This window comes from Caretta caretta, chromosome 22 (genome assembly GCF_965140235.1).
Source record: "Caretta caretta isolate rCarCar2 chromosome 22, rCarCar1.hap1, whole genome shotgun sequence".
In the NCBI taxonomy this organism is placed as follows: Eukaryota; Metazoa; Chordata; order Testudines; family Cheloniidae; genus Caretta; species Caretta caretta.
Window position 1 is genome coordinate 4,372,469 of NC_134227.1, and position 25,541 is coordinate 4,398,009.

Sequence of the window (25,541 nt, forward strand, 5' to 3'; positions counted from 1 at the left end):
TGGTGAGTTCGTAGCGATTGGTTCAAGAAAATTACTCCGAAGGAGACTTAAATTATTGACAAGTACTAGTGCTAAAGCTCTCCTCGAATGATTAACCAAAATGCTTTTCGATACGATGACACAGAAGGGCACAGAACACGACACACCAAAATAAGACACGAGAAAGACACACACACACCGCGACACGGAAAGCATCACCCACAAAACATCACACACACGACCCACAACATCTCACAAACACACCCTCACTCAACACAAGACGACCCGCAACATGTCGAGCGCTGTGGAGCGAGGGCTCCGGCTCGGCTTTCGCAGCGGCTCTGGCGAGGAATGGTGCCGGAGCTCTCGCCGGAGGGGAAGACGGCAGGAGGGGGCCTGAGCCGCTTGGGCCTCTTTCCAAGGAGGCGGAACCAGGCCTCCGCTCTCTGCCCTCTGCAGACCTGGCTGCCAGGTCAGTGCTTCCAGTTCCTCGTCCGCACTCGCTGTCGTCGTCCTCCTCAGCGGCCGTGGGCGTCCTCGCTGGGGACGGGGCTCGGGGGGATGAAGGTGGGGAGGGGCCAGAGTCTCTTGAGCAGAGTGACTCTGTGGGGTGCGTTAGACTCTGTGGGGTGCGTTAGAAAAGGAGATTTTGGTTGGGATGCTCCAGGTGGAATGGGAGGAGAGTGGAGGGCGGATCCCCGCCGTGTGGGATAGGCAAAGAGAGGAGCCTCCGAGACGTTGCCGACTGAGAATGGTAACTTACTTGGTTTTTTCCCCTTGGGCTGGGTTTAGTAGCAAGGAAAAAGAAGTCAAGCCTCAGAGTCTACTGCCCTCATGCGACGGAATGTGAGTAAGAGCAGCGAGCCTGTGACCGTTGGGGATACCAGGCAAGAGCCCTCCATCTGGGAGCTGAGCTCTCGCCAGTCTCGGTGAGAGAAGTGTCTGGTTTGGTGAGGGCTCTGCTCACGCCCCACCTGAGTCCGGGTCGGGAAGCCCCGTCCATTAGGGTTCGGTGTGTAAGAAAAGGTTCCTGATCAGCTGTGGTTACGAGGGAGAAAAGGTCCCCTTTTCAGAGGCTGCTCGTTTCTCTAGTCAGGAACGGTGTCTTCTCCACAACTGAAGCTTGGATCCAAGAGGATGACTCCAGGTGGTGAGTTGACCGCCTTGCTCTCATGTTTCTCTGTTTTCTCTCCTGTGTTCGCCAACTCGCTCTTTCTCTTCTCTCCTCTTCTCTCCTCGTGCCGTGTCCCTTCACAGGACACGGGTAGGTGTGCATTCCCACAAGGGAGGTCTCGGGAGCCATGGAAAAGTCGGAGCGGACGAAAATCATGCAGGGCAGTAGAAAGGCTCCTGAAAGTACCTGAAGTGACAAAGAAAATGAGAAGGGGGAAGTCCAGCCTGAAACAGGAGTGTAGTCTGTAAAGAGAAACAACGGGAAGTCTAAGCTACAGAAACTCTTCAAGTTGCCAAAAGACATGTAGGATGGGAAATTACTTCTTGAATCCAGTCTGTTGAAGATCTTAGGCTCAGTATGCGTGCGTATTTGTAGTTGCTTAGCAATCTGCCTTCTTCTGTTTGCTATCCCTTCTAATCACTGAAAATCTAGCTATCTAGTTTTTGTTTAGTTTTATTATTATTATTATAATTATTATTATTTATTATGAAACTCAGTTTGTGCAACTGGTGCTCCGTGAGGAAATGATTTGTGTGTATTACTCCAAGGGGCTGCCCGGTGTCACTGTTGCTCCAGGAGGGAAATGATTTGAGCACTACCTGAATTGGCCACGCAGTGTCACCATTGCTCCGTGAGGGAAATGCTTTCTGCATTACTCCAAGGGGCCACCCAGTGTCACTGTTGCTCCAGGAGGGAAATGCTTTCTGCATGACCTGAATTGGCCACACACATCACTGTTGCTCCGGGGTGGGGGGTGGGAGGCGGGGGATTGTTTGTGTGTTACTCCTGAGTGGCCACGTCGTGTCACTCTTCCTCCAGGAGGGGAATGCTTTGTGCATTACCCTGTGTGGCCACCCAAGACAACACACACAGCACGACACCGACGCACACGCACACAGAACACGTCACACATACAGATGGGTAGTGTAAATTGCTAAAAATGAGACATTCATTACTAATCAGATGTAGCCGTTGATGTCTCATGCACTCTTCCTAAAAAAGCCATACGTAGTCTCGCCTGATCATTTGGTAGAGATCTGTTCAAGAAAAGTACTCCTAATGAGACATACATTATTGACAAGTACTAGTCATCAATTTCTCCTCGAATGATTCACCAAAACGCTTTTCGATCCCCTGCTGGTGATTTGGAAGAAATCGTTTCTTGAAATGTACTAAACTAGAGAAATTCATCTTTGACCTGTGCGACAGATAAATTTGAGAGGGAATCTTCCTGAAAGCCCCGAGGATTCACTTCTCGTCAGACGGTACAGAGCAGTTTGTGAAAATTACTCAGAATGAGAACGTCATTCGTAATCAGGTATCCAGAGGTTTTTCTCATGGAACCATCCACCAAAAAGCAAGTCTATTCTCTCTGCGGCATTTGGCGGAGATTTATCGTGAAAATTGCTTAAGAAGAGAACGTTATAACTGATCAATGCTAATAATCAATGACAAATGGAATCATCCTCCAAAAGCCTTTCAGATTGGCTCCCTGTGATTAGGTAGATATCAGTTGACGATTTGGTAGAAATTACTAAAAAGGAGGCAGTTCTTTCTGATCAATGTTAGCAATTAATTACACATGGAATCATCCTCCGGACTATATTCATAATTAGCTCCTGGAGATTTGGACTAAAATCGGTTCGTGAAAATGACTAGGAATGAGACAATTCATTCCTCATCCGTCTTCTGATAAATTTCCCACGGAATCATCCAGCAGAAAAGCAAAGGCATTCCCCCTTGGTGCGTTGGAACAGATCGGTTCGTGCAAATCACTCAAGGTAGAAAATCATTCTTTACAAGTCCCTAGTGGTAAAGACTCCAGCAATCCAGCTTCTCTCCTGGTGAGTTCGTAGCGATTGGTTCAAGAAAATTACTCCGAAGGAGACTTAAATTATTGACAAGTACTAGTGCTAAAGCTCTCCTCGAATGATTAACCAAAATGCTTTTCGATACGATGACACAGAAGGGCACAGAACACGACACACAAAAATAACACACGAGAAAGACACACGCACACCGCGACACGGAAAGCATCACCCAAAAAACATCACACACACGACCCACAACATCTCACAAACACACACTCACTCAACACAAGACGACCCACAACATGTCGAGCGCTGTGGAGCGAGGGCTCCGGCTCGGCTTTCGCAGCGGCTCTGGCGAGGAATGGTGCCGGAGCTCTCGCCGGAGGGGAAGACGGCAGGGGGGGGCCTGAGCCGCTTGGGCCTCTTTCCAAGGAGGCGGAACCAGGCCTCCGCTCTCTGCCCTCTGCAGACCTGGCTGCCAGGTCAGTGCTTCCAGTTCCTCGTCCGCACTCGCTGTCGTCGTCCTCCTCAGCGGCCGTGGGCGTCCTCGCTGGGGACGGGGCTCGGGGGGATGAAGGTGGGGAGGGGCCAGAGTCTCTTGAGCAGAGTGACTCTGTGGGGTGCCGTTAGAAAAGGAGATTTTGGTTGGGATGCTCCAGGTGGAATGGGAGGAGAGTGGAGGGCGGATCCCCGCCGTGTGGGAGAGGCAAAGAGAGGAGCCTCCGAGACGTTGCCAACTGAGAATGGTAACTTACTTGGTTTTTTCCCCTTGGGCAGGGTTTAGTAGCAAGGAAAAAGAAGTCAAGCCTCAGAGTCTACTGCCCTCATGCGACGGAATGTGAGTGAGAGCAGCGAGCCTGTGACCGTTGGGGATACCAGGCAAGAGCCCTCCATCTGGGAGCCGAACTCTCGCCAGTCTCGGTGAGAGAAGTGTCTGGTTTGGTGAGGACTCTGCTCACGCCCCACCTGAGTCCGGGTCGGGAAGCCCCGTCCATTAGGGTTCGGTGTGTAAGAAAAGGTTCCTGATCAGCTGTGGTTACGAGGGAGGAAAGGTCCCATTTTCAGAGGCTGCTCGTTTCTCTGGTCAGGAACGGTGTCTTCTCCACAACTGAAGCTTGGATCCAAGAGGATGACTCCAGGTGGTGAGTTGCCCGCCTTGCTCTCATGTTTCTCTGTTTTCTCTCCTGTGTTCGCCAACTCGCTCTTTCTCTTCTCTCCTCTTCTCTCCTCGTGCCGTGTCCCTTCACAGGAGACGGGTAGGTGTGCATTCCCACAAGGGAGGTCTCGGGAGCCATGGAAAAGTCGGAGCGGACGAAAATCATGCAGGGCAGTAGAAAGGCTGCTGAAAGTACCTGAAGTGACAAAGAAAAAGAGAAGGGGGAAGTCCAGCCTGAAACAGGAGTGTAGTCTGTAAAGAGAAACAACGGGAAGTCTAAGCTACAGAAACTCTTCAAGTTGCCGAAAGACATGTAGGATGGGAAATTACTTCTTGAATCCAGTCTGTTGAAGATCTTAGGCTCAGTATGCGTGCGTATTTGTAGTTGCTTAGCAATCTGCCTTCTTCTGTTTGCTATCCCTTCTAATCACTGAAAATCTAGCTATCTAGTTTTTGTTTAGTTTTATTATTATTATTATTATTATTATTATTATTATTATTATTATTATTATATATTATGAAACTCAGTTTGTGCAACTGGTGCTCCGTGAGGAAATGATTTGTGTGTATTACTCCAAGGGGCTGCCCGGTGTCACTGTTGCTCCAGGAGGGAAATGATTTGAGCACTACCTGAATTGGCCACGCAGTGTCACCATTGCTCCGTGAGGGAAATGCTTTCTGCATTACTCCAAGTGGCCACCCAGTGTCACTGTTGCTCCAGGAGGGAAATGCTTTCTGCATGACCTGAATTGGCCACACACATCACTGTTGCTCCGGGGTGGGGGGTGGGAGGCGGGGGATTGTTTGTGTGTTACTCCTGAGTGGCCACGTCGTGTCACTCTTCCTCCAGGAGGGGAATGCTTTGTGCATTACCCTGTGTGGCCACCCAAGACAACACACACAGCACGACACCGACGCACACGCACACAGAACACGTCACACATACAGATGGGTAGTGTAAATTGCTAAAAATGAGACATTCATTACTAATCAGATGTAGCCGTTGATGTCTCATGCACTCTTCCTCGAAAAGCCATACGTAGTCTCGCCTGATCATTTGGTAGAGATCTGTTCAAGAAAAGTACTCCTAATGAGACATACATTATTGACAAGTACTAGTCATCAATTTCTCCTCGAATGATTCACCAAAACGCTTTTCGATCCCCTGCTGGTGATTTGGAAGAAATCGTTTCTTGAAATGTACTAAACTAGAGAAATTCATCTTTGACCTGTGCGACAGATAAATTTGAGAGGGAATCTTCCTGAAAGCCCCGAGGATTCACTTCTCGTCAGACGGTACAGAGCAGTTTGTGAAAATTACTCAGAATGAGAACGTCATTCGTAATCAGGTATCCTGAGGTCTTTCTCATGGAACCATCCACCAAAAAGCAAGTCTATTCTCTCTGCGGCATTTGGCAGAGATTTATCGTGAAAATTGCTAAAGAAGAGAACGTTATAACTGATCAATGCTAATAATCAATGACAAATGGAATCATCCTCCAAAAGCCTTTCAGATTGGCTCCCTGTGATTAGGTAGATATCAGTTGACGATTTGGTAGAAATTACTAAAAAGGAGGCAGTTCTTTCTGATCAATGTTAGCAATTAATTACACATGGAATCATCCTCCGGACTATATTCATAATTAGCTCCTGGAGATTTGGACTAAAATCGGTTCGTGAAAATGACTAGGAATGAGACAATTCATTCCTCATCCGTCTTCTGATAAATTTCCCACGGAATCATCCAGCAGAAAAGCAAGGGCATTCCCCCTTGGTGCGTTGGAACAGATCGGTTCGTGCAAATCACTCAAGGTAGAAAATCATTCTTTACAAGTCCCTAGTGGTAAAGACTCCAGCAATCCAGCTTCTCTCCTGGTGAGTTCGTAGCGATTGGTTCAAGAAAATTACTCCGAAGGAGACTTAAATTATTGACAAGTACTAGTGCTAAAGCTCTCCTCGAATGATTAACCAAAATGCTTTTCGATACGATGACACAGAAGGGCACAGAACACGACACACCAAAATAACACACGAGAAAGACACACACACACCGCGACACGGAAAGCATCACCCACAAAACATCACACACACGACCCACAACATCTCACAAACACACCCTCACTCAACACAAGACGACCCGCAACATGTCGAGCGCTGTGGAGCGAGGGCTCCGGCTCGGCTTTCGCAGCGGCTCTGGCGAGGAATGGTGCCGGAGCTCTCGCCGGAGGGGAAGACGGCAGGAGGGGGCCTGAGCCGCTTGGGCCTCTTTCCAAGGAGGCGGAACCAGGCCTCCGCTCTCTGCCCTCTGCAGACCTGGCTGCCAGGTCAGTGCTTCCAGTTCCTCGTCCGCACTCGCTGTCGTCGTCCTCCTCAGCGGCCGTGGGCGTCCTCGCTGGGGACGGGGCTCGGGGGGATGAAGGTGGGGAGGGGCCAGAGTCTCTTGAGCAGAGTGACTCTGTGGGGTGCCGTTAGAAAAGGAGATTTTGGTTGGGATGCTCCAGGTGTAATGGGAGGAGAGTGGAGGGCGGATCCCCGCCGTGTGGGAGAGGCAAAGAGAGGAGCCTCCGAGACGTTGCCGACTGAGAATGGTAACTTACTTGGTTTTTTCCCCTTGGGCTGGGTTTAGTAGCAAGGAAAAAGAAGTCAAGCCCCAGAGTCTACTGCCCTCATGCGACGGAATGTGAGTGAGAGCAGCGAGCCTGTGACCGTTGGGGATACCAGGCAAGAGCCCTCCATCTGGGAGCCGAGCTCTCGCCAGTCTCGGTGAGAGAAGTGTCTGGTTTGGTGAGGACTCTGCTCACGCCCCACCTGAGTCCGGGTCGGGAAGCCCCGTCCATTAGGGTTCAGTGTGTAAGAAAAGGTTCCTGATCAGCTGTGGTTACGAGGGAGAAAAGGTCCCCTTTTCAGAGGCTGCTCGTTTCTCTAGTCAGGAACGGTGTCTTCTCCACAACTGAAGCTTGGATCCAAGAGGATGACTCCAGGTGGTGAGTTGCCCGCCTTGCTCTCATGTTTCTCTGTTTTCTCTCCTGTGTTCGCCAACTCGCTCTTTCTCTTCTCTCCTCTTCTCTCCTCGTGCCGTGTCCCTTCACAGGAGACGGGTAGGTGTGCATTCCCACAAGGGAGGTCTCGGGAGCCATGGAAAAGTCGGAGCGGACGAAAATCATGCAGGGCAGTAGAAAGGCTGCTGAAAATACCTGAAGTGACAAAGAAAATGAGAAGGGAGAAGTCCAGCCTGAAACAGGAGTGTAGTCTGTAAAGAGAAACAACGGGAAGTCTAAGCTACAGAAACTCTTCAAGTTGCCGAAAGACATGTAGGATGGGAAATTACTTCTTGAATCCAGTCTGTTGAAGATCTTAGGCTCAGTATGCGTGCGTATTTGTAGTTGCTTAGCAATCTGCCTTCTTCTGTTTGCTATCCCTTCTAATCACTGAAAATCTAGCTATCTAGTTTTTGTTTAGTTTTATTATTATTATTATTATTATTTATTCTTAAACTCAGTTTGTGCAACTGGTGCTCCGTGAGGAAATGATTTGTGTGTATTACTCCAAGGGGCTGCCCGGTGTCACTGTTGCTCCAGGAGGGAAATGATTTGAGCACTACCTGAATTGGCCACGCAGTGTCACCATTGCTCCGTGAGGGAAATGCTTTCTGCATTACTCCAAGTGGCCACCCAGTGTCACTGTTGCTCCAGGAGGGAAATGCTTTCTGCATGACCTGAATTGGCCACACACATCACTGTTGCTCCGGGGTGGGGGGTGGGAGGCGGGGGATTGTTTGTGTGTTACTCCTGAGTGGCCACGTCGTGTCACTCTTCCTCCAGGAGGGGAATGCTTTGTGCATTACCCTGTGTGGCCACCCAAGACAACACACACAGCACGACACCGACGCACACGCACACAGAACACGTCACACATACAGATGGGTAGTGTAAATTGCTAAAAATGAGACATTCATTACTAATCAGATGTAGCCGTTGATGTCTCATGCACTCTTCCTCGAAAAGCCATACGTAGTCTCGCCTGATCATTTGGTAGAGATCTGTTCAAGAAAAGTACTCCTAATGAGACATACATTATTGACAAGTACTAGTCATCAATTTCTCCTCGAATGATTCACCAAAACGCTTTTCGATCCCCTGCTGGTGATTTGGAAGAAATCGTTTCTTGAAATGTACTAAACTAGAGAGATTCATCTTTGACCTGTGCGACAGATAAATTTGAGAGGGAATCTTCCTGAAAGCCCCGAGGATTCACTTCTCGTCAGACGGTACAGAGCAGTTTGCGAAAATTACTCAGAATGAGAACGTCATTCGTAATCAGGTATCCTGAGGTCTTTCTCATGGAACCATCCACCAAAAAGCAAGTCTATTCTCTCTGCGGCATTTGGCAGAGATTTATCGTGAAAATTGCTAAAGAAGAGAACGTTATAACTGATCAATGCTAATAATCAATGACAAATGGAATCATCCTCCAAAAGCCTTTCAGATTGGCTCCCTGTGATTAGGTAGATATCAGTTGACGATTTGGTAGAAATTACTAAAAAGGAGGCAGTTCTTTCTGATCAATGTTAGCAATTAATTACACATGGAATCATCCTCCGGACTATAGTCATAATTAGCTCCTGGAGATTTGGACTAAAATCGGTTCGTGAAAATGACTAGGAATGAGACAATTCATTCCTCATCCGTCTTCTGATAAATTTCCCACGGAATCATCCAGCAGAAAAGCAAAGGCATTCCCCCTTGGTGCGTTGGAACAGATCGGTTCGTGCAAATCACTCAAGGTAGAAAATCATTCTTTACAAGTCCCTAGTGGTAAAGACTCCAGCAATCCAGCTTCTCTCCTGGTGAGTTCGTAGCGATTGGTTCAAGAAAATTACTCCGAAGGAGACTTACATTATTGACAAGTACTAGTGCTAAAGCTCTCCTCGAATGATTAACCAAAATGCTTTTCGATACGATGACACAGAAGGGCACAGAACACGACACACCAAAATAATACACGAGAAAGACACACACACACCGCGACACGGAAAGCATCACCCACAAAACATCACACACACGACCCACAACATCTCACAAACACACACTCACTCAACACAAGATGACCCACAACATGTCGAGCGCTGTGGAGCGAGGGCTCCGGCTCGGCTTTCGCAGCGGCTCTGGCGAGGAATGGTGCCGGAGCTCTCGCCGGAGGGGAAGACGGCAGGAGGGGGCCTGAGCCGCTTGGGCCTCTTTCCAAGGAGGCGGAACCAGGCCTCCGCTCTCTGCCCTCTGCAGACCTGGCTGCCAGGTCAGTGCTTCCAGTTCCTCGTCCGCACTCGCTGTCATCGTCCTCCTCAGCGGCCGTGGGCGTCCTCGCTGGGGACGGGGCTCGGGGGGATGAAGGTGGGGAGGGGCCAGAGTCTCTTGAGCAGAGTGACTCTGTGGGGTGCCGTTAGAAAAGGAGATTTTGGTTGGGATGCTCCAGGTGGAATGGGAGGAGAGTGGAGGGCGGATCCCCGCCGTGTGGGAGAGGCAAAGAGAGGAGCCTCCGAGACGTTGCCGACTGAGAATGGTAACTTACTTGGTTTTTTCCCCTTGGGCTGGGTTTAGTAGCAAGGAAAAAGAAGTCAAGCCTCAGAGTCTACTGCCCTCATGCGACGGAATGTGAGTGAGAGCAGCGAGCCTGTGACCATTGGGGATACCAGGCAAGAGCCCTCCATCTGGGAGCCGAGCTCTCGCCAGTCTCGGTGAGAGAAGTGTCTGGTTTGGTGAGGACTCTGCTCACGCCCCACCTGAGTCCGGGTCGGGAAGCCCCGTCCATTAGGGTTCGTTGTGTAAGAAAAGGTTCCTGATCAGCTGTGGTTACGAGGGAGAAAAGGTCCCATTTTCAGAGGCTGCTCGTTTCTCTGGTCAGGAACGGTGTCTTCTCCACAACTGAAGCTTGGATCCAAGAGGATGACTCCAGGTGGTGAGTTGCCCGCCTTGCTCTCATGTTTCTCTGTTTTCTCTCCTGTGTTCGCCAACTCGCTCTTTCTCTTCTCTCCTCTTCTCTCCTCGTGCCGTGTCCCTTCACAGGACACGGGTAGGTGTGCATTCCCACAAGGGAGGTCTCGGGAGCCATGGAAAAGTCGGAGTGGACGAAAATCATGCAGGGCAGTAGAAAGGCTGCTGAAAGTACCTGAAGTGACAAAGAAAATGAGAAGGGGGAAGTCCAGCCTGAAACAGGAGTGTAGTCTGTAAAGAGAAACAACGGGAAGTCTAAGCTACAGAAACTCTTCAAGTTGCCGAAAGACATGTAGGATGGGAAATTACTTCTTGAATCCAGTCTGTTGAAGATCTTAGGCTCAGTATGCGTGCGTATTTGTAGTTGCTTAGCAATCTGCCTTCTTCTGTTTCCTATCCCTTCTAATCACTGAAAATCTAGCTATCTATTTTTTGTTTAGTTTTATTATTATTATTATTGTTATTTATTATGAAACTCAGTTTGTGCAACTGGTGCTCCGTGAGGAAATGATTTGTGTGTATTACTCCAAGGGGCTGCCCGGTGTCACTGTTGCTCCAGGAGGGAAATTATTTGAGCACTACCTGAATTGGCCACGCAGTGTCACCATTGCTCCGTGAGGGAAATGCTTTCTGCATTACTCCAAGTGGCCACCCAGTGTCACTGTTGCTCCAGGAGGGAAATGCTTTCTGCATGACCTGAATTGGCCACACACATCACTGTTGCTCCGGGGTGGGGGTGGGAGGCGGGGGATTGTTTGTGTGTTACTCCTGAGTGGCCACGTCGTGTCACTCTTCCTCCAGGAGGGGAATGCTTTGTGCATTACCCTGTGTGGCCACCCAAGACAACACACACAGCACGACACCGACGCACACGCACACAGAACACGTCACACATACAGATGGGTAGTGTAAATTGCTAAAAATGAGACATTCATTACTAATCAGATGTAGCCGTTGATGTCTCATGCACTCTTCCTAAAAAAGCCATACGTAGTCTCGCCTGATCATTTGGTAGAGATCTGTTCAAGAAAAGTACTCCTAATGAGACATACATTATTGACAAGTACTAGTCATCAATTTCTCCTCGAATGATTCACCAAAACGCTTTTCGATCCCCTGCTGGTGATTTGGAAGAAATCGTTTCTTGAAATGTACTAAACTAGAGAAATTCATCTTTGACCTGTGCGACAGATAAATTTGAGAGGGAATCTTCCTGAAAGCCCCGAGGATTCACTTCTCGTCAGACGGTACAGAGCAGTTTGCGAAAATTACTCAGAATGAGAACGTCATTCGTAATCAGGTATCCTGAGGTCTTTCTCATGGAACCATCCACCAAAAAGCAAGTCTATTCTCTCTGCGGCATTTGGCAGAGATTTATCGTGAAAATTGCTAAAGAAGAGAACGTTATAACTGATCAATGCTAATAATCAATGACAAATGGAATCATCCTCCAAAAGCCTTTCAGATTGGCTCCCTGTGATTAGGTAGATATCAGTTGACGATTTGGTAGAAATTACTAAAAAGGAGGCAGTTCTTTCTGATCAATGTTAGCAATTAATTACACATGGAATCATCCTCCGGACTATATTCATAATTAGCTCCTGGAGATTTGGACTAAAATCGGTTCGTGAAAATGACTAGGAATGAGACAATTCATTCCTCATCCGTCTTCTGATAAATTTCCCACGGAATCATCCAGCAGAAAAGCAAGGGCATTCCCCCTTGGTGCGTTGGAACAGATCGGTTCGTGCAAATCACTCAAGGTAGAAAATCATTCTTTACAAGTCCCTAGTGGTAAAGACTCCAGCAATCCAGCTTCTCTCCTGGGGAGTTCGTAGCGATTGGTTCAAGAAAATTACTCCGAAGGAGACTTAAATTATTGACAAGTACTAGTGCTAAAGCTCTCCTCGAATGATTAACCAAAATGCTTTTCGATACGATGACACAGAAGGGCACAGAACACGACACACCAAAATAAGACACAAGAAAGACACACACACACCGCGACACGGAAAGCATCACCCACAAAACATCACACACACGACCCACAACATCTCACAAACACACCCTCACTCAACACAAGACGACCCGCAACATGTCGAGCGCTGTGGAGCGAGGGCTCCGGCTCGGCTTTCGCAGCGGCTCTGGCGAGGAATGGTGCCGGAGCTCTCGCCGGAGGGGAAGACGGCAGGAGGGGGCCTGAGCCGCTTGGGCCTCTTTCCAAGGAGGCGGAACCAGGCCTCCGCTCTCTGCCCTCTGCAGACCTGGCTGCCAGGTCAGTGCTTCCAGTTCCTCGTCCGCACTCGCTGTCGTCGTCCTCCTCAGCGGCCGTGGGCATCCTCGCTGGGGACGGGGCTCGGGGGGATGAAGGTGGGGAGGGGCCAGAGTCTCTTGAGCAGAGTGACTCTGTGGGGTGCCGTTAGAAAAGGAGATTTTGGTTGGGATGCTCCAGGTGTAATGGGAGGAGAGTGGAGGGCGGATCCCCGCCGTGTGGGAGAGGCAAAGAGAGGAGCCTCCGAGACGTTGCCGACTGAGAATGGTAACTTACTTGGTTTTTTCCCCTTGGGCTGGGTTTAGTAGCAAGGAAAAAGAAGTCAACCCCAGAGTCTACTGCCCTCATGCGACGGAATGTGAGTGAGAGCAGCGAGCCTGTGACCGTTGGGGATACCAGGCAAGAGCCCTCCATCTGGGAGCCGAGCTCTCGCCAGTCTCGGTGAGAGAAGTGTCTGGTTTGGTGAGGACTCTGCTCACGCCCCACCTGAGTCCGGGTCGGGAAGCCCCGTCCATTAGGGTTCAGTGTGTAAGAAAAGGTTCCTGATCAGCTGTGGTTACGAGGGAGAAAAGGTCCCCTTTTCAGAGGCTGCTCGTTTCTCTAGTCAGGAACGGTGTCTTCTCCACAACTGAAGCTTGGATCCAAGAGGATGACTCCAGGTGGTGAGTTGCCCGCCTTGCTCTCATGTTTCTCTGTTTTCTCTCCTGTGTTCGCCAACTCGCTCTTTCTCTTCTCTCCTCTTCTCTCCTCGTGCCGTGTCCCTTCACAGGACACGGGTAGGTGTGCATTCCCACAAGGGAGGTCTCGGGAGCCATGGAAAAGTCGGAGCGGACGAAAATCATGCAGGGCAGTAGAAAGGCTGCTGAAAGTACCTGAAGTGACAAAGAAAATGAGAAGGGGGAAGTCCAGCCTGAAACAGGAGTGTAGTCTGTAAAGAGAAACTACGGGAAGTCTAAGCTACAGAAACTCTTCAAGTTGCCGAAAGACATGTAGGATGGGAAATTACTTCTTGAATCCAGTCTGTTGAAGATCTTAGGCTCAGTATGCGTGCGTATTTGTAGTTGCTTAGCAATCTGCCTTCTTCTGTTTGCTATCCCTTCTAATCACTGAAAATCTAGCTATCTAGTTTTTGTTTAGTTTTATTATTATTATTATTATTATTTATTATTAAACTCAGTTTGTGCAACTGGTGCTCCGTGAGGAAATGATTTGTGTGTATTACTCCAAGGGGCTGCCCGGTGTCACTGTTGCTCCAGGAGGGAAATGATTTGAGCACTACCTGAATTGGCCACGCAGTGTCACCATTGCTCCGTGAGGGAAATGCTTTCTGCATTACTCCAAGTGGCCACCCAGTGTCACTGTTGCTCCAGGAGGGAAATGCTTTCTGCATGACCTGAATTGGCCACACACATCACTGTTGCTCCGGGGTGGGGGGTGGGAGGCGGGGGATTGTTTGTGTGTTACTCCTGAGTGGCCACGTCGTGTCACTCTTCCTCCAGGAGGGGAATGCTTTGTGCATTACCCTGTGTGGCCACCCAAGACAACACACACAGCACGACACCGACGCACACGCACACAGAACACGTCACACATACAGATGGGTAGTGTAAATTGCTAAAAATGAGACATTCATTACTAATCAGATGTAGCCGTTGATGTCTCATGCACTCTTCCTCGAAAAGCCATACGTAGTCTCGCCTGATCATTTGGTAGAGATCTGTTCAAGAAAAGTACTCCTAATGAGACATACATTATTGACAAGTACTAGTCATCAATTTCTCCTCGAATGATTCACCAAAACGCTTTTCGATCCCCTGCTGGTGATTTGGAAGAAATCGTTTCTTGAAATGTACTAAACTAGAGAGATTCATCTTTGACCTGTGCGACAGATAAATTTGAGAGGGAATCTTCCTGAAAGCCCCGAGGATTCACTTCTCGTCAGACGGTACAGAGCAGTTTGCGAAAATTACTCAGAATGAGAACGTCATTCGTAATCAGGTATCCTGAGGTCTTTCTCATGGAACCATCCACCAAAAAGCAAGTCTATTCTCTCTGCGGCATTTGGCAGAGATTTATCGTGAAAATTGCTAAAGAAGAGAACGTTATAACTGATCAATGCTAATAATCAATGACAAATGGAATCATCCTCCAAAAGCCTTTCAGATTGGCTCCCTGTGATTAGGTAGATATCAGTTGACGATTTGGTAGAAATTACTAAAAAGGAGGCAGTTCTTTCTGATCAATGTTAGCAATTAATTACACATGGAATCATCCTCCGGACTATAGTCATAATTAGCTCCTGGAGATTTGGACTAAAATCGGTTCGTGAAAATGACTAGGAATGAGACAAGTCATTCCTCATCCGTCTTCTGATAAATTTCCCACGGAATCATCCAGCAGAAAAGCAAAGGCATTCCCCCTTGGTGCGTTGGAACAGATCGGTTCGTGCAAATCACTCAAGGTAGAAAATCATTCTTTACAAGTCCCTAGTGGTAAAGACTCCAGCAATCCAGCTTCTCTCCTGGTGAGTTCGTAGCGATTGGTTCAAGAAAATTACTCCGAAGGAGACTTAAATTATTGACAAGTACTAGTGCTAAAGCTCTCCTCGAATGATTAACCAAAATGCTTTTCGATACGATGACACAGAAGGGCACAGAACACGACACACCAAAATAATACACGAGAAAGACACACACACACCGCGACACGGAAAGCATCACCCACAAAACATCACACACACGACCCACAACATCTCACAAACACACACTCACTCAACACAAGATGACCCGCAACATGTCGAGCGCTGTGGAGCGAGGGCTCCGGCTCGGCTTTCGCAGCGGCTCTGGCGAGGAATGGTGCCGGAGCTCTCGCCGGAGGGGAAGACGGCAGGAGGGGGCCTGAGCCGCTTGGGCCTCTTTCCAAGGAGGCGGAACCAGGCCTCCGCTCTCTGCCCTCTGCAGACCTGGCTGCCAGGTCAGTGCTTCCAGTTCCTCGTCCGCACTCGCTGTCATCGTCCTCCTCAGCGGCCGTGGGCGTCCTCGCTGGGGACGGGGCTCGGGGGGATGAAGGTGGGGAGGGGCCAGAGTCTCTTGAGCAGAGTGACTCTGTGGGGTGCCGTTAGAAAAGGAGATTTTGGTTGGGATGCTCCAGGTGGAATGGGAGGAGAGTGGAGGGCGGATCCCCGCCGTGTGGGAGAGGCAAAGAGAGGAGCCTCCGAGACGTTGCCGACTGAGAATGGTAACTTACTTGGTTTTTTCCCCTTGGGCTGGGTTTAGTAGCAAGGAAAAAGAAGTCAAGCCTCAGAGTCTACTGCCCTCATGCGACGGAATGTGAGTGAGAGCAGCGAGCCTGTGACCATTGGGGATACCAGGCAAGAGCCCTCCATCTGGGAGCCGAGCTCTCGCCAGTCTCGGTGAGAGAAGTGTCTGGTTTGGTGAGGACTCTGCTCACGCCCCACCTGAGTCCGGGTCGGGAAGCCCCATCCATTAGGGTTCGTTGTGTAAGAAAAGGTTCCTGATCAGCTGTGGTTACGAGGGAGAAAAGGTCCCATTTTCAGAGGCTGCTCGTTTCTCTGGTCAGGAACGGTGTCTTCTCCACAACTGAAGCTTGGATCCAAGAGGATGACTCCAGGTGGTGAGTTGCCCGCCTTGCTCTCATGTTTCTCTGTTTTCTCTCCTGTGTTCGCCAACTCGCTCTTTCTCTTCTCTCCTCTTCTCTCCTCGTGCCGTGTCCCTTCACAGGACACGGGTAGGTGTGCATTCCCACAAGGGAGGTCTCGGGAGCCATGGAAAAGTCGGAGTGGACGAAAATCATGCAGGGCAGTAGAAAGGCTGCTGAAAGTACCTGAAGTGACAAAGAAAATGAGAAGGGGGAAGTCCAGCCTGAAACAGGAGTGTAGTCTGTAAAGAGAAACAACGGGAAGTCTAAGCTACAGAAACTCTTCAAGTTGCCGAAAGACATGTAGGATGGGAAATTACTTCTTGAATCCAGTCTGTTGAAGATCTTAGGCTCAGTATGCGTGCGTATTTGTAGTTGCTTAGCAATCTGCCTTCTTCTGTTTCCTATCCCTTCTAATCACTGAAAATCTAGCTATCTATTTTTTGTTTAGTTTTATTATTATTATTATTGTTATTTATTATGAAACTCAGTTTGTGCAACTGGTGCTCCGTGAGGAAATGATTTGTGTGTATTACTCCAAGGGGCTGCCCGGTGTCACTGTTGCTCCAGGAGGGAAATGATTTGAGCACTACCTGAATTGGCCACGCAGTGTCACCATTGCTCCGTGAGGGAAATGCTTTCTGCATTACTCCAAGTGGCCACCCAGTGTCACTGTTGCTCCAGGAGGGAAATGCTTTCTGCATGACCTGAATTGGCCACACACATCACTGTTGCTCCGGGGTGGGGGTGGGAGGCGGGGGATTGTTTGTGTGTTACTCCTGAGTGGCCACGTCGTGTCACTCTTCCTCCAGGAGGGGAATGCTTTGTGCATTACCCTGTGTGGCCACCCAAGACAACACACACAGCACGACACCGACGCACACGCACACAGAACACGTCACACATACAGATGGGTAGTGTAAATTGCTAAAAATGAGACATTCATTACTAATCAGATGTAGCCGTTGATGTCTCATGCACTCTTCCTCGAAAAGCCATACGTAGTCTCGCCTGATCATTTGGTAGAGATCTGTTCAAGAAAAGTACTCCTAATGAGACATACATTATTGACAAGTACTAGTCATCAATTTCTCCTCGAATGATTCACCAAAACGCTTTTCGATCCCCTGCTGGTGATTTGGAAGAAATCGTTTCTTGAAATGTACTAAACTAGAGAAATTCATCTTTGACCTGTGCGACAGATAAATTTGAGAGGGAATCTTCCTGAAAGCCCCGAGGATTCACTTCTCGTCAGACGGTACAGAGCAGTTTGCGAAAATTACTCAGAATGAGAACATCATTCGTAATCAGGTATCCTGAGGTCTTTCTCATGGAACCATCCACCAAAAAGCAAGTCTATTCTCTCTGCGGCATTTGGCAGAGATTTATCGTGAAAATTGCTAAAGAAGAGAACGTTATAACTGATCAATGCTAATAATCAATGACAAATGGAATCATCCTCCAAAAGCCTTTCAGATTGGCTCCCTGTGATTAGGTAGATATCAGTTGACGATTTGGTAGAAATTACTAAAAAGGAGGCAGTTCTTTCTGATCAATGTTAGCAATTAATTACACATGGAATCATCCTCCGGACTATAGTCATAATTAGCTCCTGGAGATTTGGACTAAAATCGGTTCGTGAAAATGACTAGGAATGAGACAATTCATTCCTCATCCGTCTTCTGATAAATTTCCCACGGAATCATCCAGCAGAAAAGCAAAGGCATTCCCCCTTGGTGCGTTGGAACAGATCGGTTCGTGCAAATCACTCAAGGTAGAAAATCATTCTTTACAAGTCCCTAGTGGTAAAGACTCCAGCAATCCAGCTTCTCTCCTGGTGAGTTCGTAGCGATTGGTTCAAGAAAATTACTCCGAAGGAGACTTAAATTATTGACAAGTACTAGTGCTAAAGCTCTCCTCGAATGATTAACCAAAATGCTTTTCGATACGATGACACAGAAGGGCACAGAACACGACACACCAAAATAATACACGAGAAAGACACACACACACCGCGACACGGAAAGCATCACCCACAAAACATCACACACACGACCCACAACATCTCACAAACACACACTCACTCAACACAAGATGACCCACAACATGTCGAGCGCTGTGGAGCGAGGGCTCCGGCTCGGCTTTCGCAGCGGCTCTGGCGAGGAATGGTGCCGGAGCTCTCGCCGGAGGGGAAGACGGCAGGAGGGGGCCTGAGCCGCTTGGGCCTCTTTCCAAGGAGGCGGAACCAGGCCTCCGCCCTCTGCCCTCTGCAGACCTGGCTGCCAGGTCAGTGCTTCCAGTTCCTCGTCCGCACTCGCTGTCTTCGTCCTCCTCAGCGGCCGTGGGCGTCCTCGCTGGGGACGGGGCTCGGGGGGATGAAGGTGGGGAGGGGCCAGAGTCTCTTGAGCAGAGTGACTCTGTGGGGTGCCGTTAGAAAAGGAGATTTTGGTTGGGATGCTCCAGGTGGAATGGGAGGAGAGTGGAGGGCGGATCCCCGCCGTGTGGGAGAGGCAAAGAGAGGAGCCTCCGAGACGTTGCCGACTGAGAATGGTAACTTACTTGGTTTTTTCCCCTTGGGCTGGGTTTAGTAGCAAGGAAAAAGAAGTCAAGCCTCAGAGTCTACTGCCCTCATGCGACGGAATGTGAGTGAGAGCAGCGAGCCTGTGACCATTGGGGATACCAGGCAAGAGCCCTCCATCTGGGAGCCGAGCTCTCGCCAGTCTCGGTGAGAGAAGTGTCTGGTTTGGTGAGGACTCTGCTCACGCCCCACCTGAGTCCGGGTCGGGAAGCCCCGTCCATTAGGGTTCGGTGTGTAAGAAAAGGTTCCTGATCAGCTGTGGTTACGAGGGAGAAAAGGTCCCATTTTCAGAGGCTGCTCGTTTCTCTGGTCAGGAACGGTGTCTTCTCCACAACTGAAGCTTGGATCCAAGAGGATGACTCCAGGTGGTGAGTTGCCCGCCTTGCTCTCATGTTTCTCTGTTTTCTCTCCTGTGTTCGCCAACTCGCTCTTTCTCTTCTCTCCTCTTCTCTCCTCGTGCCGTGTCCCTTCACAGGAGACGGGTAGGTGTGCATTCCCACAAGGGAGGTCTCGGGAGCCATGGAAAAGTCGGAGCGGACGAAAATCATGCAGGGCAGTAGAAAGGCTGCTGAAAATACCTGAAGTGACAAAGAAAATGAGAAGGGAGAAGTCCAGCCTGAAACAGGAGTGTAGTCTGTAAAGAGAAACAACGGGAAGTCTAAGCTACAGAAACTCTTCAAGTTGCCGAAAGACATGTAGGATGGGAAATTACTTCTTGAATCCAGTCTGTTGAAGATCTTAGGCTCAGTATGCGTGCGTATTTGTAGTTGCTTAGCAATCTGCCTTCTTCTGTTTCCTATCCCTTCTAATCACTGAAAATCTAGCTATCTATTTTTTGTTTAGTTTTATTATTATTATTATTGTTATTTATTATGAAACTCAGTTTGTGCAACTGGTGCTCCGTGAGGAAATGATTTGTGTGTATTACTCCAAGGGGCTGCCCGGTGTCACTGTTGCTCCAGGAGGGAAATGATTTGAGCACTACCTGAATTGGCCACGCAGTGTCACCATTGCTCCGTGAGGGAAATGCTTTCTGCATTACTCCAAGTGGCCACCCAGTGTCACTGTTCCTCCAGGAGGGAAATGCTTTCTGCATGACCTGAATTGGCCACACACATCACTGTTGCTCCGGGGTGGGGGTGGGAGGCGGGGGATTGTTTGTGTGTTACTCCTGAGTGGCCACGTCGTGTCACTCTTCCTCCAGGAGGGGAATGCTTTGTGCATTACCCTGTGTGGCCACCCAAGACAACACACACAGCACGACACCGACGCACACGCACACAGAACACGTCACACATACAGATGGGTAGTGTAAATTGCTAAAAATGAGACATTCATTACTAATCAGATGTAGCCGTTGATGTCTCATGCACTCTTCCTCGAAAAGCCATACGTAGTCTCGCCTGATCATTTGGTAGAGATCTGTTCAAGAAAAGTACTCCTAATGAGACATACATTATTGACAAGTACTAGTCATCAATTTCTCCTCGAATGATTCACCAAAACGCTTTTCGATCCCCTGCTGGTGATTTGGAAGAAATCGTTTCTTGAAATGTACTAAACTAGAGAAATTCATCTTTGACCTGTGCGACAGATAAATTTGAGAGGGAATCTTCCTGAAAGCCCCGAGGATTCACTTCTCGTCAGACGGTACAGAGCAGTTTGCGAAAATTACTCAGAATGAGAACGTCATTCGTAATCAGGTATCCTGAGGTCTTTCTCATGGAACCATCCACCAAAAAGCAAGTCTATTCTCTCTGCGGCATTTGGCAGAGATTTATCGTGAAAATTGCTAAAGAAGAGAACGTTATAACTGATCAATGCTAATAATCAATGACAAATGGAATCATCCTCCAAAAGCCTTTCAGATTGGCTCCCTGTGATTAGGTAGATATCAGTTGACGATTTGGTAGAAATTACTAAAAAGGAGGCAGTTCTTTCTGATCAATGTTAGCAATTAATTACACATGGAATCATCCTCCGGACTATATTCATAATTAGCTCCTGGAGATTTGGACTAAAATCGGTTCGTGAAAATGACTAGGAATGAGACAATTCATTCCTCATCCGTCTTCTGATAAATTTCCCACGGAATCATCCAGCAGAAAAGCAAGGGCATTCCCCCTTGGTGCGTTGGAACAGATCGGTTCGTGCAAATCACTCAAGGTAGAAAATCATTCTTTACAAGACCCTAGTGGTAAAGACTCCAGCAATCCAGCTTCTCTCCTGGTGAGTTCGTAGCGATTGGTTCAAGAAAATTACTCCGAAGGAGACTTAAATTATTGACAAGTACTAGTGCTAAAGCTCTCCTCGAATGATTAACCAAAATGCTTTTCGATACGATGACACAGAAGGGCACAGAACACGACACACCAAAATAAGACACGAGAAAGACACACACACACCGCGACACGGAAAGCATCACCCACAAAACATCACACACACGACCCACAACATCTCACAAACACACACTCACTCAACACAAGACGACCCACAACATGTCGAGCGCTGTGGAGCGAGGGCTCCGGCTCGGCTTTCGCAGCGGCTCTGGCGAGGAATGGTGCCGGAGCTCTCGCCGGAGGGGAAGACGGCAGGAGGGGGCCTGAGCCGCTTGGGCCTCTTTCCAAGGAGGCGGAACCAGGCCTCCGCTCTCTGCCCTCTGCAGACCTGGCTGCCAGGTCAGTGCTTCCAGTTCCTCGTCCGCACTCGCTGTCGTCGTCCTCCTCAGCGGCCGTGGGCGTCCTCGCTGGGGACGGGGCTCGGGGGGATGAAGGTGGGGAGGGGCCAGAGTCTCTTGAGCAGAGTGACTCTGTGGGGTGCCGTTAGAAAAGGAGATTTTGGTTGGGATGCTCCAGGTGGAATGGGAGGAGAGTGGAGGGCGGATCCCCGCCGTGTGGGAGAGGCAAAGAGAGGAGCCTCCGAGACGTTGCCGACTGAGAATGGTAACTTACTTGGTTTTTTCCCCTTGGGCTGGGTTTAGTAGCAAGGAAAAAGAAGTCAAGCCCCAGAGTCTACTGCCCTCATGCGACGGAATGTGAGTGAGAGCAGCGAGCCTGTGACCGTTGGGGATACCAGGCAAGAGCCCTCCATCTGGGAGCCGAGCTCTCGCCAGTCTCGGTGAGAGAAGTGTCTGGTTTGGTGAGGACTCTGCTCACGCCCCACCTGAGTCCGGGTCGGGAAGCCCCGTCCATTAGGGTTCAGTGTGTAAGAAAAGGTTCCTGATCAGCTGTGGTTACGAGGGAGAAAAGGTCCCCTTTTCAGAGGCTGCTCGTTTCTCTAGTCAGGAACGGTGTCTTCTCCACAACTGAAGCTTGGATCCAAGAGGATGACTCCAGGTGGTGACTTGCCCGCCTTGCTCTCATGTTTCTCTGTTTTCTCTCCTGTGTTTGCCAACTCGCTCTTTCTCTTCTCTCCTCTTCTCTCCTCGTGCCGTGTCCCTTCACAGGAGACGGGTAGGTGTGCATTCCCACAACGGAGGTCTCGGGAGCCATGGAAAAGTCGGAGCGGACGAAAATCATGCAGGGCAGTAGAAAGGCTGCTGAAAGTACCTGAAGTGACAAAGAAAATGAGAAGGGAGAAGTCCAGCCTGAAACAGGAGTGTAGTCTGTAAAGAGAAACAACGGGAAGTCTAAGCTACAGAAACTCTTCAAGTTGCCGAAAGACATGTAGGATGGGAAATTACTTCCTGAATCCAGTCTGTTGAAGATCTTAGGCTCAGTATGCGTGCGTATTTGTAGTTGCTTAGCAATCTGCCTTCTTCTGTTTGCTATCCCTTCTAATCACTGAAAATCTAGCTATCTAGTTATTGTTTAGTTTTATTATTATTATTATTATTATTTATTATTAAACTCAGTTTGTGCAACTGGTGCTCCGTGAGGAAATGATTTGTGTGTATTACTCCAAGGGGCTGCCCGGTGTCACTGTTGCTCCAGGAGGGAAATGATTTGAGCACTACCTGAATTGGCCACGCAGTGTCACCATTGCTCCGTGAGGGAAATGCTTTCTGCATTACTCCAAGTGGCCACCCAGTGTCACTGTTGCTCCAGGAGGGAAATGCTTTCTGCATGACCTGAATTGGCCACACACATCACTGTTGCTCCGGGGTGGGGGGTGGGAGGCGGGGGATTGTTTGTGTGTTACTCCTGAGTGGCCACGTCGTGTCACTCTTCCTCCAGGAGGGGAATGCTTTGTGCATTACCCTGTGTGGCCACCCAAGACAACACACACAGCACGACACCGACGCACACGCACACAGAACACGTCACACATACAGATGGGTAGTGTAAATTGCTAAAAATGAGACATTCATTACTAATCAGATGTAGCCGTTGATGTCTCATGCACTCTTCCTCGAAAAGCCATACGTAGTCTCGCCTGATCATTTGGTAGAGATCTGTTCAAGAAAAGTACTCCTAATGAGACATACATTATTGACAAGTACTAGTCATCAATTTCTCCTCGAATGATTCACCAAAACGCTTTTCGATCCCCTGCTGGTGATTTGGAAGAAATCGTTTCTTGAAATGTACTAAACTAGAGAAATTCATCTTTGACCTGTGCGACAGATAAATTTGAGAGGGAATCTTCCTGAAAGCCCCGAGGATTCACTTCTCGTCAGACGGTACAGAGCAGTTTGCGAAAATTACTCAGAATGAGAACATCATTCGTAATCAGGTATCCTGAGGTCTTTCTCATGGAACCATCCACCAAAAAGCAAGTCTATTCTCTCTGCGGCATTTGGCAGAGATTTATCGTGAAAATTGCTAAAGAAGAGAACGTTATAACTGATCAATGCTAATAATCAATGACAAATGGAATCATCCTCCAAAAGCCTTTCAGATTGGCTCCCTGTGATTAGGTAGATATCAGTTGACAATTTGGTAGAAATTACTAAAAAGGAGGCAGTTCTTTCTGATCAATGTTAGCAATTAATTACACATGGAATCATCCTCCGGACTATATTCATAATTAGCTCCTGGAGATTTGGACTAAAATCGGTTCGTGAAAATGACTAGGAATGAGACAATTCATTCCTCATCCGTCTTCTGATAAATTTCCCACGGAATCATCCAGCAGAAAAGCAAGGGCATTCCCCCTTGGTGCGTTGGAACAGATCGGTTCGTGCAAATCACTCAAGGTAGAAAATCATTCTTTACAAGTCCCTAGTGGTAAAGACTCCAGCAATCCAGCTTCTCTCCTGGGGAGTTCGTAGCGATTGGTTCAAGAAAATTACTCCGAAGGAGACTTAAATTATTGACAAGTACTAGTGCTAAAGCTCTCCTCGAATGATTAACCAAAATGCTTTTCGATACGATGACACAGAAGGGCACAGAACACGACGCACCAAAATAAGACACGAGAAAGACACACACACACCGCGACACGGAAAGCATCACCCACAAAACATCACACACATGACCCACAACATCTCACAAACACACACTCACTCAACACAAGACGACCCGCAACATGTCGAGCGCTGTGGAGCGAGGGCTCCGGCTCGGCTTTCGCAGCGGCTCTGGCGAGGAATGGTGCCGGAGCTCTCGCCGGAGGGGAAGACGGCAGGAGGGGGCCTGAGCCGCTTGGGCCTCTTTCCAAGGAGGCGGAACCAGGCCTCCGCTCTCTGCCCTCTGCAGACCTGGCTGCCAGGTCAGTGCTTCCAGTTCCTCGTCCGCACTCGCTGTCGTCGTCCTCCTCAGCGGCCGTGGGCGTCCTCGCTGGGGACGGGGCTCGGGGGGATGAAGGTGGGGAGGGGCCAGAGTCTCTTGAGCAGAGTGACTCTGTGGGGTGCCGTTAGAAAAGGAGATTTTGGTTGGGATGCTCCAGGTGTAATGGGAGGAGAGTGGAGGGCGGATCCCCGCCGTGTGGGAGAGGCAAAGAGAGGAGCCTCCGAGACGTTGCCGACTGAGAATGGTAACTTACTTGGTTTTTTCCCCTTGGGCTGGGTTTAGTAGCAAGGAAAAAGAAGTCAAGCCCCAGAGTCTACTGCCCTCATGCGACGGAATGTGAGTGAGAGCAGCGAGCCTGTGACCGTTGGGGATACCAGGCAAGAGCCCTCCATCTGGGAGCCGAGCTCTCGCCAGTCTCGGTGAGAGAAGTGTCTGGTTTGGTGAGGACTCTGCTCACGCCCCACCTGAGTCCGGGTCGGGAAGCCCCGTCCATTAGGGTTCAGTGTGTAAGAAAAGGTTCCTGATCAGCTGTGGTTACGAGGGAGAAAAGGTCCCCTTTTCAGAGGCTGCTCGTTTCTCTAGTCAGGAACGGTGTCTTCTCCACAACTGAAGCTTGGATCCAAGAGGATGACTCCAGGTGGTGAGTTGCCCGCCTTGCTCTCATGTTTCTCTGTTTTCTCTCCTGTGTTCGCCAACTCGCTCTTTCTCTTCTCTCCTCTTCTCTCCTCGTGCCGTGTCCCTTCACAGGACACGGGTAGGTGTGCATTCCCACAAGGGAGGTCTCGGGAGCCATGGAAAAGTCGGAGCGGACGAAAATCATGCAGGGCAGTAGAAAGGCTGCTGAAAGTACCTGAAGTGACAAAGAAAATGAGAAGGGAGAAGTCCAGCCTGAAACAGGAGTGTAGTCTGTAAAGAGAAACAACGGGAAGTCTAAGCTACAGAAACTCTTCAAGTTGCCGAAAGACATGTAGGATGGGAAATTACTTCTTGAATCCAGTCTGTTGAAGATCTTAGGCTCAGTATGCGTGCGTATTTGTAGTTGCTTAGCAATCTGCCTTCTTCTGTTTGCTATCCCTTCTAATCACTGAAAATCTAGCTATCTAGTTTTTGTTTAGTTTTATTATTATTATTATTATTATTTATTATTAAACTCAGTTTGTGCAACTGGTGCTCCGTGAGGAAATGATTTGTGTGTATTACTCCAAGGGGCTGCCCGGTGTCACTGTTGCTCCAGGAGGGAAATGATTTGAGCACT